General features: G+C 42.5%; 2 protein-coding genes across 17 annotated transcripts in view; one reads left to right on the top strand and one right to left on the bottom strand.

Moving 5' to 3' along the window:
- The window catches only part of Sptbn2 (spectrin, beta, non-erythrocytic 2), a 39850-nt gene extending 39271 nt beyond the window's left edge, over nt 1–579 (bottom strand). Inside the window, exon 1 of the mRNA XM_005384376.2 lies at nt 413–579. The gene's annotated coding sequence lies outside the window, so the exon portion shown is untranslated. The remainder of the gene's footprint in view (nt 1–412) is intronic.
- LOC102019710 (chromosome unknown open reading frame, human C11orf80) overlaps nt 1–10409 on the top strand; it is a 184920-nt gene that overhangs the window by 66202 nt on the left and 108309 nt on the right. The gene's annotated exons all lie outside the window — the stretch shown is intronic.

Genomic DNA, 10409 nt, shown 5'->3' with positions numbered 1-10409 from the left:
CCGCAGGCCGCCGGCTCCCGCGGGAGGCCCGGGACCATCTGGAGGCTGCGGCCCCGCGGGGCTCGGGGCGGGGCCCGAGTCACCCCCTCCCCGCCCGGTGCCATGGCAACCGCGGCCCCTCTCGGTCCTCCCAGCGGCTATCCGGCCCGGGTCGCTGACCTTCCCCGGAGCGAAATGCGGGGCTCCGCAGCCGGCTCCTGACCCCCACCGCAGTCTGTGTGGGTGTCCTTCTTAACCTGCGCCTTCCGGTCCTCGCTTCCCCGCGTCACCCCTCGGCCACTTAGCTACCCCCCACAGCTCAGAGGCCTAGGTCTCTGCAGTTTGGACACCCCTCCTTGGTCCCTGTTACCCTCCCGGTACCAAATCTGTATTCCCGAGTCGCGCAATCCTCCTTTTACTGAATGATACTCACCGCCGGGGTGGTTTCCGAAATTCGGCCTCTGTTTCCCTTGTCAGATTTTCTTCTTTGGGCACCTCCAGGCCATCTCCCTTAAGCGTTTCTCTCTGCCATAACCCCCCTCTCTCTTCCTCCTTCAGGCAGGTAGGCTGTCCGGCTGTCCAAAAGCATCTCCATGGCGCTCGTGGAGATTTGCCTTCTCACAAATCAGATTCTCTTAACAGTCATCACGGCAGCTCCTGAGCTCCTCTCATTTATCAACCAGGAGAATTCTGGCCTAGTCACTGTCTTAAGGGGGATGGGGGCGGGGGTGGACATTTCTAGGCCCGGCGGAGGCTGGGTTTCTTCTTAGTTTATTAGGGGCCAAGTGGTCTAGGATCTAAGGTCAATAACCAAGGTGAACTGCTATCTGCTAAGGAGAGGAAAGAATGATGCCCAAAGGATAACAAATGCACAGGGTGGGTGCTAGTGGTGGGTGCTAAGAAGTGCATGATGTCATGTGACACTCCCACCCCCACTCCAGCTCTGAAGTAGGTACTGTTCTTCCAGGCTAGAAAACTAAACTAAGCTCAGAGATGAACTGGTAATTAACAGGGTGGGCTTTGTACAGAGCCAGTAGGTTGTATCCCACCCTTGAAGAGGTGGGCCCATTTCTACCTGGAAATGCCTGAAATAACTAAGTAAGGACAACTCAGAGAATGGGCTTTTAGTGAATTATTAGGTTCAAGATTTTATGTTTTCGTATTTGTTTTGTCTTGAGATGGGGAGGGGGTCTCTGTGTTCCCAGGCTGGTCTCAAATTGACCCATTCTCTTGAGTAGGTGGGATTACAGATGCACACAACTATACTAGCTGGGTTTAAGGATTTATAATGGCTTTATGAATGAATGAATTTTAGGACTTTGTTTCTTTCTGAAAAGGTATGCATACTGTTTCAAGTAAAAGCAATTGGACTGCCTTGTAGATATGATTTTCACAAAGTGAAACTTGTGTTAAATGTACTTGAAATATTTTCAAGGTACAATAAAATCCTGCTACCACCCTTAACTAGCTGCATCATTTTATCTAGTTAGCCTTGGTTTCCCTAATCTATAAAATGGGTTAGAAAAGGAACTGTACTAAAAGACTACCCTGAAGTTCTCTCCTAGCTCTGATATTTGTGATTCTACCACTAAACTGGAACTGTTTTCTGGGGTACACCTCACTATTAGATGTAATTCAGGCTCTCTATGATTTTTTTAACAGTCACTCAGTTTTTCAAGTAGTGATATAGCTCAGTGGCACAGAGCCTGCCTCGCAGGTGCAAGGCCTCAAGTTCAATTCCCAGTACCAAAAAAAAAAGAAACTATGGTTCAAGTAGTGAACTAAACAAATCGATGGCATAAGCTGGACTGGTCCTCAGATGTAAGAGTGAATATGTTGGAAGGTTTAGGAAGAAGAAAGCCAAGGTGTGCATAGTGAACATCAAGGAGACTTCATTAGGGACATAAAAGTTGATGGAGTGACAATCAGCTGACCTGCAAAAGGAAATAGAACTTCCAAATTGCTGCTGCCAACCTGGCTTGGGGAACCGAGGGTCTCACCAACAGCCTATTAAACTGTGACCCAATTAGAAGTCAAGGATAATAGGTCTTATTATTAGCATAATAATAGCTTTTGTAGGGTCATTTTCCACTCTCAGCCTTTTATAACCCTTCAAAAAGCCTTGTAAGGTTAGTATTCTAATTTTTTTTTTTGTCTTTTTGAGACAGGGTCTTGCTATGTAGTTCAGGCCAGCCTTGAGCTCACTTTGTAGCTCAGGATGGCCTTGGAATTTGTAAGGATCCTCCTGCCTCAGCCTCCTGAGTGCTGGGATTATAGGCATGCACCACCACACCTGGCATATTCTAATTTTCATCCTCATTTTATTGATTGCTATTTTTTTTTTTTTTTCGGTTTTTCTCTGGTATCGGGAACCGAACTCATGACCTTGTGCTTGCCAGGCAGGCGCTTTTGCCACTGAGCTAAATCCCCAGCCCTCCGTCCTCATTTTATTGATGAACAAGCTGATAGCCAAGATACTTAAGAGAATGCCAAAATTCACAGGGTTAGTTCATCATATAGACTCCAGGTCTTCTGATTCCTGATATGCTATGGAAAGGGAGTACACCAAAATGATTAAAAGCATCGATTCTGGAAGCAGACTTTGTGGATTTAAAGCCTAGTTTTGCCACCTACTAGTTATGTGACCTTGACACATACTCCTTCCCTGGGATTAAATTTCTTCACCTATAAAATGTGGGGATCAAGTACGTTATTACAGGTATAATACTAGAACAGTTTCTGGCCCACAGTAAGCACTCAACAATCATCAGCTGTTAAAAAAATATTACTTTATCATACTGTTTCCCAATTTGGAAAGGAAGCATGCTCAATAAAGAGAACACTGAGATCACTTATCTCGGCTCTGACACTGGGTTGCTTTGGAAACTTGTTATTTTGCTCTGTGGTGAATCAGTATTATCAATGGTGAAGAAAATGTCTGCTTCTCTTTCATGTGAATTACAAAAGTGAATGAAATGATGTCCACCAAGTATGCTGAACTGCTCAGAGAACATAGATTTGCTGTTTAGATTACCAAGATTCATGGAAAGGTCTTGGACTCCTGTCACCGAATCTATGGATATAAGTTGAATTCTCAGCTCTTGCTTCTGTAGAAGGGTTGTCTCTCCTTCTGAGACTGATTCTTCTGGCTTCTATTCTAAGTCTTGACCCCTCCCACACCCTCACAACTCTCACTCCTGCTGAGCTTTCTCTGCTGGCTCCTTCTCCTTTAAACCATTTAAACATGCTCAAGAATGTGCTAGCTTAAAAAATAAGAAACCCTGATGTCCCACATGTCCACAGTCTTCTTGAGGCATTTGCACTCATTCCCTCCACTTCTTGTTTGTTCAATCATTCAAAGACTATGGCTTATTAGGTATCAGGCACTGAACTAGGATCTGGGGATATAATGATGAGTGCAATGGACACTGCCTCTGTCCTCTTAAAGTATGCTCTAGCAGAGGTCACAGGCATTAATAAAATAGCCTTTTAAGCTATATAATCATAAAGTATGGTATGTGTGTTCTGAATGGAAAGTTCGGGATGCTATAAGATAATTTAACAAAGACTCATAACCTGGTTAGGGAGTGAAGGGCTAATAGACTTCCGATCATTTGAGCCAAGTTCTGAAAATATCAGAAGCATTAACCAGAGAACGAGGAATAATAATATCAGTTACTAACATTAATTGGGGACTATATTTCGAGCTCTTTACACTTACCATTTTATTTAATTCTTATAACAACTTGGAGGCAAGTACTAAGCCTGTTTCACAGATTAGGAAATGGGAGACATAGACTGAATACCATCCAATGCCATTAAACCTAGGAGGGGTAGAGTTAGATTTTGTGTGTGTGTGTGTGTGTGTGTGTGTGTGGGCGCATGCACACATACCGAGTATTGAACCTAGGGCCTCATGCATATTTGGCAACTGCTGTACCACTGAGCCACATCCCCAGCCTGTACAGCTAGAATTTTAACCCATTCTGACATTTTGAATCCATACTCTTAGCCATAGATAAGAGTATTTGGATACCAGGCCTGATGCTGCAAGGATGGCACATGTAAGAAATGGAAAGGGCCCATGTGGAGGGAAAACAAAGGGCAAGAAAGAATATACAGTGAATTGCAGTTGGGATGATAGGCAAGGGCTAGATCGTGCAGCCCTTTTATACCATTTAAACCATTTTATTTTTGCCCAGAGAGACCACAAAAGGTTGAAGCAAGGAAATGAAATGATCAATTTTGTGTTTTGAAAAGATTACTGTAGCAGCCTGTGAGGTCTGGATGAAAGGGCTTTACAGATGGAAGCGAGGAAGCAGTTAGGAGGCTACCACTGCAGTTCAGGTGAGAGAGATGATAGATGACACTTAGGTGCTGGCAATGGAGACGGAATTGCATAGGGAGGAAAAATTAACCAGATGTGGCATAGATTAGATATAAGAGTGGTGGTAAGAGCTTGTCACGAATGGATTGTGAAACTGGAAGAATGGTGGTGTCATTCATTTAGATGAAGACTACTGCAATATGACTAGGTTTGGGTGGGAAGACTATTGGTTTTGGACTCTGAGTTTGAGGTATCTCTGAACCAATCAAGTGGAGATATTGAATGGTCAAGTACATACAGATATGGAGTTTGTTATGGTTTGTGTCTAGATGTCCCCGCAAAGCTTTATGCAGTCATGAGGGCAGCTGAATCAGAGTTTGTGACTGATTCATTGTTTAATTCTGGGATTATGGGTGTGAGTGCTACACCTGCCCTGGGGCGGGTAGGCTGCATACAATATAAGGGAGGGAAAGAGGCTTGGTCTCTTGCTCCTCCCTTTTTGCTCTTGTTGCTTTTGCTGTCTTCTGCCACCATGAGCTGTCGCTCTTCTGCCATGCCACCCTGCCTTGGAGCCAGCTGATTATGGACTGAAACCTCCACAAACTGTGAGCTAAATAAACTTTGCCTGCTTTAATATTGGGTGTCGGGTATTTTGTCTCAGCAATGAGAGAACAGTAACTAAGACAGAGTCCAAAGGGTCTTGACCTAAGAGAAGACACCTATGCAGAGACAGGTAATAACTGAAGGGGATAGATGAGCACTGATGCAACTGATTTCATCCAATACAATTCCACTCCTCTAAAGCTGCTTTCAACAAGCTTGTCAATAAGCCTATTGATAAATCCAGTTGTTATTTCTGACTGCTATCTTCCTGTTGCTCTTGGCAGCAATTGGCTCCAATTATGTCCTACTTCTGGAAGTTCTCTTCTTTTGGTTTAGGGTTACTACACTCTCTTGGGTTTCCAACTCCTGTAGTCCACACTTGTTTCTTTTGTGTTTTCCTTTTCTTAGTATATGTGCTGCCGAAGAGAGCACTGTGGGTTCTTTTTCTGCTTGTCACTTAATTCTGCTGTGTTTGATGGTGGTGGTGGCTAGTGTTCTGTTTAGGCCTCTTTTTATTTTATGCACCCTTCCTTGGCCATTTTATCCACTGGGCAGTTTGACTGGCCTCTCTACATCAGTCTGACAGATCATTTTTTGGCACAAAACCCTTCAGTGGCTGCCCACTGACCTTGGGGTAAGTCCAGTTCTTAACCAAGTGTATGTATTCTACACCCTGCATACCTCTCTAGTCTTGTCTCACTGCTCCTCCTTTGGCATTGTATGTCCTAGCCAGAAGGACCCTCTTGGAGCTTTCTCAGTTGTGGGATTTTGGACATGCTATTCTTTCTGGCTAAATCACTCCTCCGCATCCATTCACCCAGTGGTTACTCATCCTTTAGTGCTCACTTTAAATGTCCTTTCCCTTGGAAAGTCTTCCCAGAGCTCCAGGTCTGAGATTGGGCTTTCTGACTGCATTCCATACCAGATCATCACTGTCCACTGTTAGCATTCCCTTTTGGACTGAACTCCATGAGGTAAAAATTATTATTTATTTATTTCATGGTTGTAGCTCCAACAGAGCAGGCACACAGATATCTGTACAATCAACTAATGAATGATAGAAAAGACACTGGGAGAGAACATGATTTTTCATTGTACATAGATGAAATGAAATGTTTTCATGTCAAACTATTTCTCATTTCTTTCACTCCTAATCTTTTTTCCATCAGTGAAACAGCACCAAGTACTTTTTAGATGCACTTCCCTCTACAACAGGGATGCTATACAGACATCAGAATTAAATTCTTGGCTTTTGAACTTAAAGAGACCATTACATATCTGTAGCAGAGGGTTGGGGGTATAGCTCAGCTCAGAGGGAAAGCAGGGGCTTAGCATGCAAGAGGCCTTGGGTTCCAATGCAGTACTACACACATACATACAAATCTATGGCAAGGTCAATGTTCTTGAAAGGTCCTGTTTTATTTTTATTTATTTATTTATTTATTTGAAAGGTCCTGTTTTAAAATTGCAAGATCCAGGTGCTTCTTTCCAGAAGCTTCCCTTTAAATATCAAGAGAAAGAACCTGCTAAACCTGCAGCTCTGAGTTTATGTCATCATCTGTCGAACTGGGAAGAACATGTGAGTTTCCCTTCCGCATAGGAAATACAGTCCTTTCTGAGCTTGGGGCAGAATTGAAAGGATGAGGAGAGGGGAGTAAGAGTGCTTAGATGCATCTGTGGGGCTGCTCTCTGCCCCAACACCAAGTAGTAGTAGACAGAAGAGGCTTCTGTCCATTTGTGGAACTCTGAGAAGACACCACCTTCAGAGTATCCCATGCTACCAAAGAGCAGCTGGCAAAGAACAGAAATATTATATTCTATTCATGGTCACCTGTGAGGTACAGCAGATTTGAGCCAATCTCCATCCACCCCACCTGGCCTTTTTACCCCCTAAATCCCAATCTCTTTGGCTCTTTTACATTTGGAGGAAATATGAAAAGTGCCTGGTGCTCATGCCCTGCGAGGAGTGCAAGAGACAGAGAACTGAGAACTGAAAGCCAGGGTGCCTGTGAAAATTGGTGTGGAGCGGAAGTGAGAACTCCTTTGTAGAGGCTGAAGGTCGATGGCCCAGGCCAGGGCTCACATGAAGACTCAATGGTACCAAGAGGAGCTGAGGTAGAAGCTTGAAACTAGGACTGTGCTCTGTCTACACCAAAAGCCCAGGGACTCTGCTGCAACTGCAATGAGCATAGAGCCCAATGGCCAAGACCAAGTAAAGAAAGCTACACTCTTGTCAAATCCAGCCAGAGAGACTTGGTTTTGGTGTTCCTTCCCTGTTGTTATCATTATACATCAACCATCAACTAGAACACCATAAGGAAAAGGGGACTGAGAAGAAAATCCTAAGAGACTGAATTTAAAATGTGCAGTAAATGAGCTGTCTTGAATTGGTGGGCTTATTATATTTTTGCCATAGTAGAAATGGGGGCTGAGAAGAAAAAAGGAAAATCACATCTTTCTTCACCTGAGCCTATGACTTGAAACCGTAAACAAGCCTGCTGTAAAGGTTTGAAAGGTGGGTTTGCAAGGGGAGCTAGCCAGATTTCCTATGGCTAGTGTAGACCAGGATGCTTGGCTTGGTCCAGGCTATCTTGGGACATGGTTTGCAAAGGATGAATATGTATTTAAAAGCAAAATTTTGTCGGATGTAGTGGCCCATGCCTGTAATCCCAGGGCTTGGGAGGCTGAGGCAGGAGAGTGCCACAAGTTTGGGCCAGCCTGGGCTACATAGTAAGTTCAAGGACAGCCTGGACTATGTAGTGAGACCCTGTCTCAACAAACCAACCAACCAAAAAACAAAAGCAAAATTCTGCAGATGAGACTGCAGATAATGTCTTATATTAAATAGGTCATTCTCATGGGTGGGGGAAGGTTGAGGTAAGGCATGAAGGATAGAAAAGAGCTCTACCTTATCTTCCTTTTACACTATAGAAAAGTATGGGGTCCTAGGAGCCCCAAGGGCTGTTTTGACCTGAGCAATGTTATGAGTGCATGCTGCTGTTGATGAAATTCTGGAAACTGGAACTGATTTGAGGACATAAAAATATTACATTCATTTATCTTTGTCCAGTTTGGATTCAAAACAACACTTGGACCATCCTTCCCAAACTATTTTTAACTTGCAAACCTAAATGCCATTGAAAACTGGGCCCACTTGAGTGATTCTGACCCACCTAGGAGTAGGCTAGGATCAACCATGATTCTTAATACTTTTGATTTTATAGTCAATAATAAAGCAGTTTTTTTTCTTCTAAGAAGCTCATGCCCTGGAAATACAAAAACCCTTTAAAAAAGTATCTGCCTCACAACCATATGGCTGAAACAAATTTTGGTAGCATCTACTTAATGCCAATAGTTAATGGGAAGTGTATGGGGTTCCTTGATCAAATTGCACTAGAAAACATGAGCTGTGTTGGGAAACCTACCTACAGTGCTAGAACACAAAAAGAACAGGTTTTGCATACAACTTTGCAGCTGTAGACATTTTAGGTCGGTTTCTGTATCTCAGCCTAGTTTACTTGTGTTGTGCTACACAGCTAATAGCTAGTCATTTCAATTATTACTGGCACCTGAAACTTCCTGGTAGTTAATACTCCAGAATCTAGACTCTGACCTTCTTTGAACTCTGGCCCGTCACTTTCTAATTGTGTGACCTTGGACAAGGTATTTAACTTCCGTAAGCTTAAATCTTCTTATCTGTGAATAATTAGGGGATAATTTTACAGATGGAAGTTGTGGTGAGAGATTAAATAATACATGTCATGTGCATGGCACCAGGTTCCAGATAAGGGCTCAACAAATGTTAGTTATTGCTATCATTATTATTTTACATGTCTTATATATAGGGAAATCTTGCCTTAACTAAAACATAATGAATGAAAATCTGGATTTGTATAAAAGGTTAATGGAGATTACTTGCATTACAAAAGGATACTTTAATTTATGAAATAATTTATAACAAGATTTCTTTTATTTTTTTAAGATTTCTTTTAAACAGTCAACTTCCTAGTATATCTGAGCTGATTTGATTCACACAAATCTTGGTTTATACAATGTTTTAGGAACACAGCTAGTGTATCAAGCATAGGACAGCTGTAATACAATCATTCAGGCCAGGTCTGAACCACTGTGACAAGCTAACAACAACAGTTCTGAGTATTCCGCATGCTCCTTTATAAAGGGATTAGATGGATTCTCTGTGATTTCAAAGGGCAGATCTGGGATCAGTGAGTGGAAGAACAGTACTGGCGAGACGGAGAGATTTTAGTTCCACATAGTGAGCAACTCTACCAAACCACTATGGCCCAGAATTGGACTGGCAAATTCCTCCTAGGTGGAAAATTTCCTAACTCAAGATATTCAAGTTAAAGCTAGATATCAAATTATTAGGACTGCTGACATGACTGTTGCATGAAATAGGAAGATTAAATAGGTCAGTGTTTCCCAATACTAAATACAATAAATATACTATGCAAACTGGATCCATTGTCTACCTCAGATACCAGGAAGGAGGTAGAAAAGCTAGTTAGGAAGAGGGATGGGATGAAGAAAATGAACTGGAGCAAACGCTGTTTCTCTGGCTGGGAAATACTGGATTAAATGACCTCTAAGATTTCTTCTAAGTTAAAGATTCTAAAACTCTCAAATTGTTTCATGGATGATATTTTAACTATATTCCTGGGAGAATTTCCCTATTTTAGTTGTGGAAAACTAGAACATAACATCTAAAGTAAGTGGTAAAATGGGAAAAGAATTCAGACATCCTGACTGACCCTTTTAGATGTTTGATCCCACTGCTTCTTTCCTTCTTTCCTTCTCAACTGGTGAGAAGTAAAGTTGGGGAAATGGAAGATAGAAATGGTCTTAAAGCTGAAGCAGATGAAAGTCAAATCATCTTTAGAGAGCAGTAAAAAATCAGCTCTACCATGGTTCCAGATTATTTTTTCCCCCACCAATACTGGGGATTGAACCCAGGGCCTTCACATTGAGTGAGATCCACATTTTTTAGAACTTTTATTTTGAGACAGAGTCTCATTAATTTGCTAAGTTGCCCAGCCCAGGCTCAAACTTGCAGTCCTCCTGCCTCACTCAGCCTCCCAGAGTTCTGGGATTACAGGTATGCATTATAGAACCCAGTAAGATTTAACTTTAAATACTTTAAACACGGTGTACAGCAGCATTCCAGATAAAACATATTGCAGAGTATTCATACTATCTAAGAAGTAAGACAACATTTAGAGACAGTACCTGTGTTGGTTTGGGGGCTTATTTTGCAAGGAGAACAACATAATACAGGGCACATACTTCATATGATTATTTATAAGTCACCCAAAGAACAGTATACAAAAGAGTGCAGGGAATCTGTTTACACACTAAGACCAAGGAATCCAGCTGAGGGCCTGGATCCCACAACAATGTCCTACATGAGTTGAGCTGAATACCCAGAGCTCATAACAATGCCTCCCATGAATCCAACTGGAGGCCCAGAACCCATGACAAC

Source organism: Chinchilla lanigera, unplaced genomic scaffold, assembly GCF_000276665.1.
Source record: "Chinchilla lanigera isolate Chin_1 unplaced genomic scaffold, ChiLan1.0 scaffold00021, whole genome shotgun sequence".
Taxonomy (NCBI): domain Eukaryota; kingdom Metazoa; phylum Chordata; class Mammalia; order Rodentia; family Chinchillidae; genus Chinchilla; species Chinchilla lanigera.
This window is presented reverse-complemented; position numbering and strand designations above follow the sequence as displayed.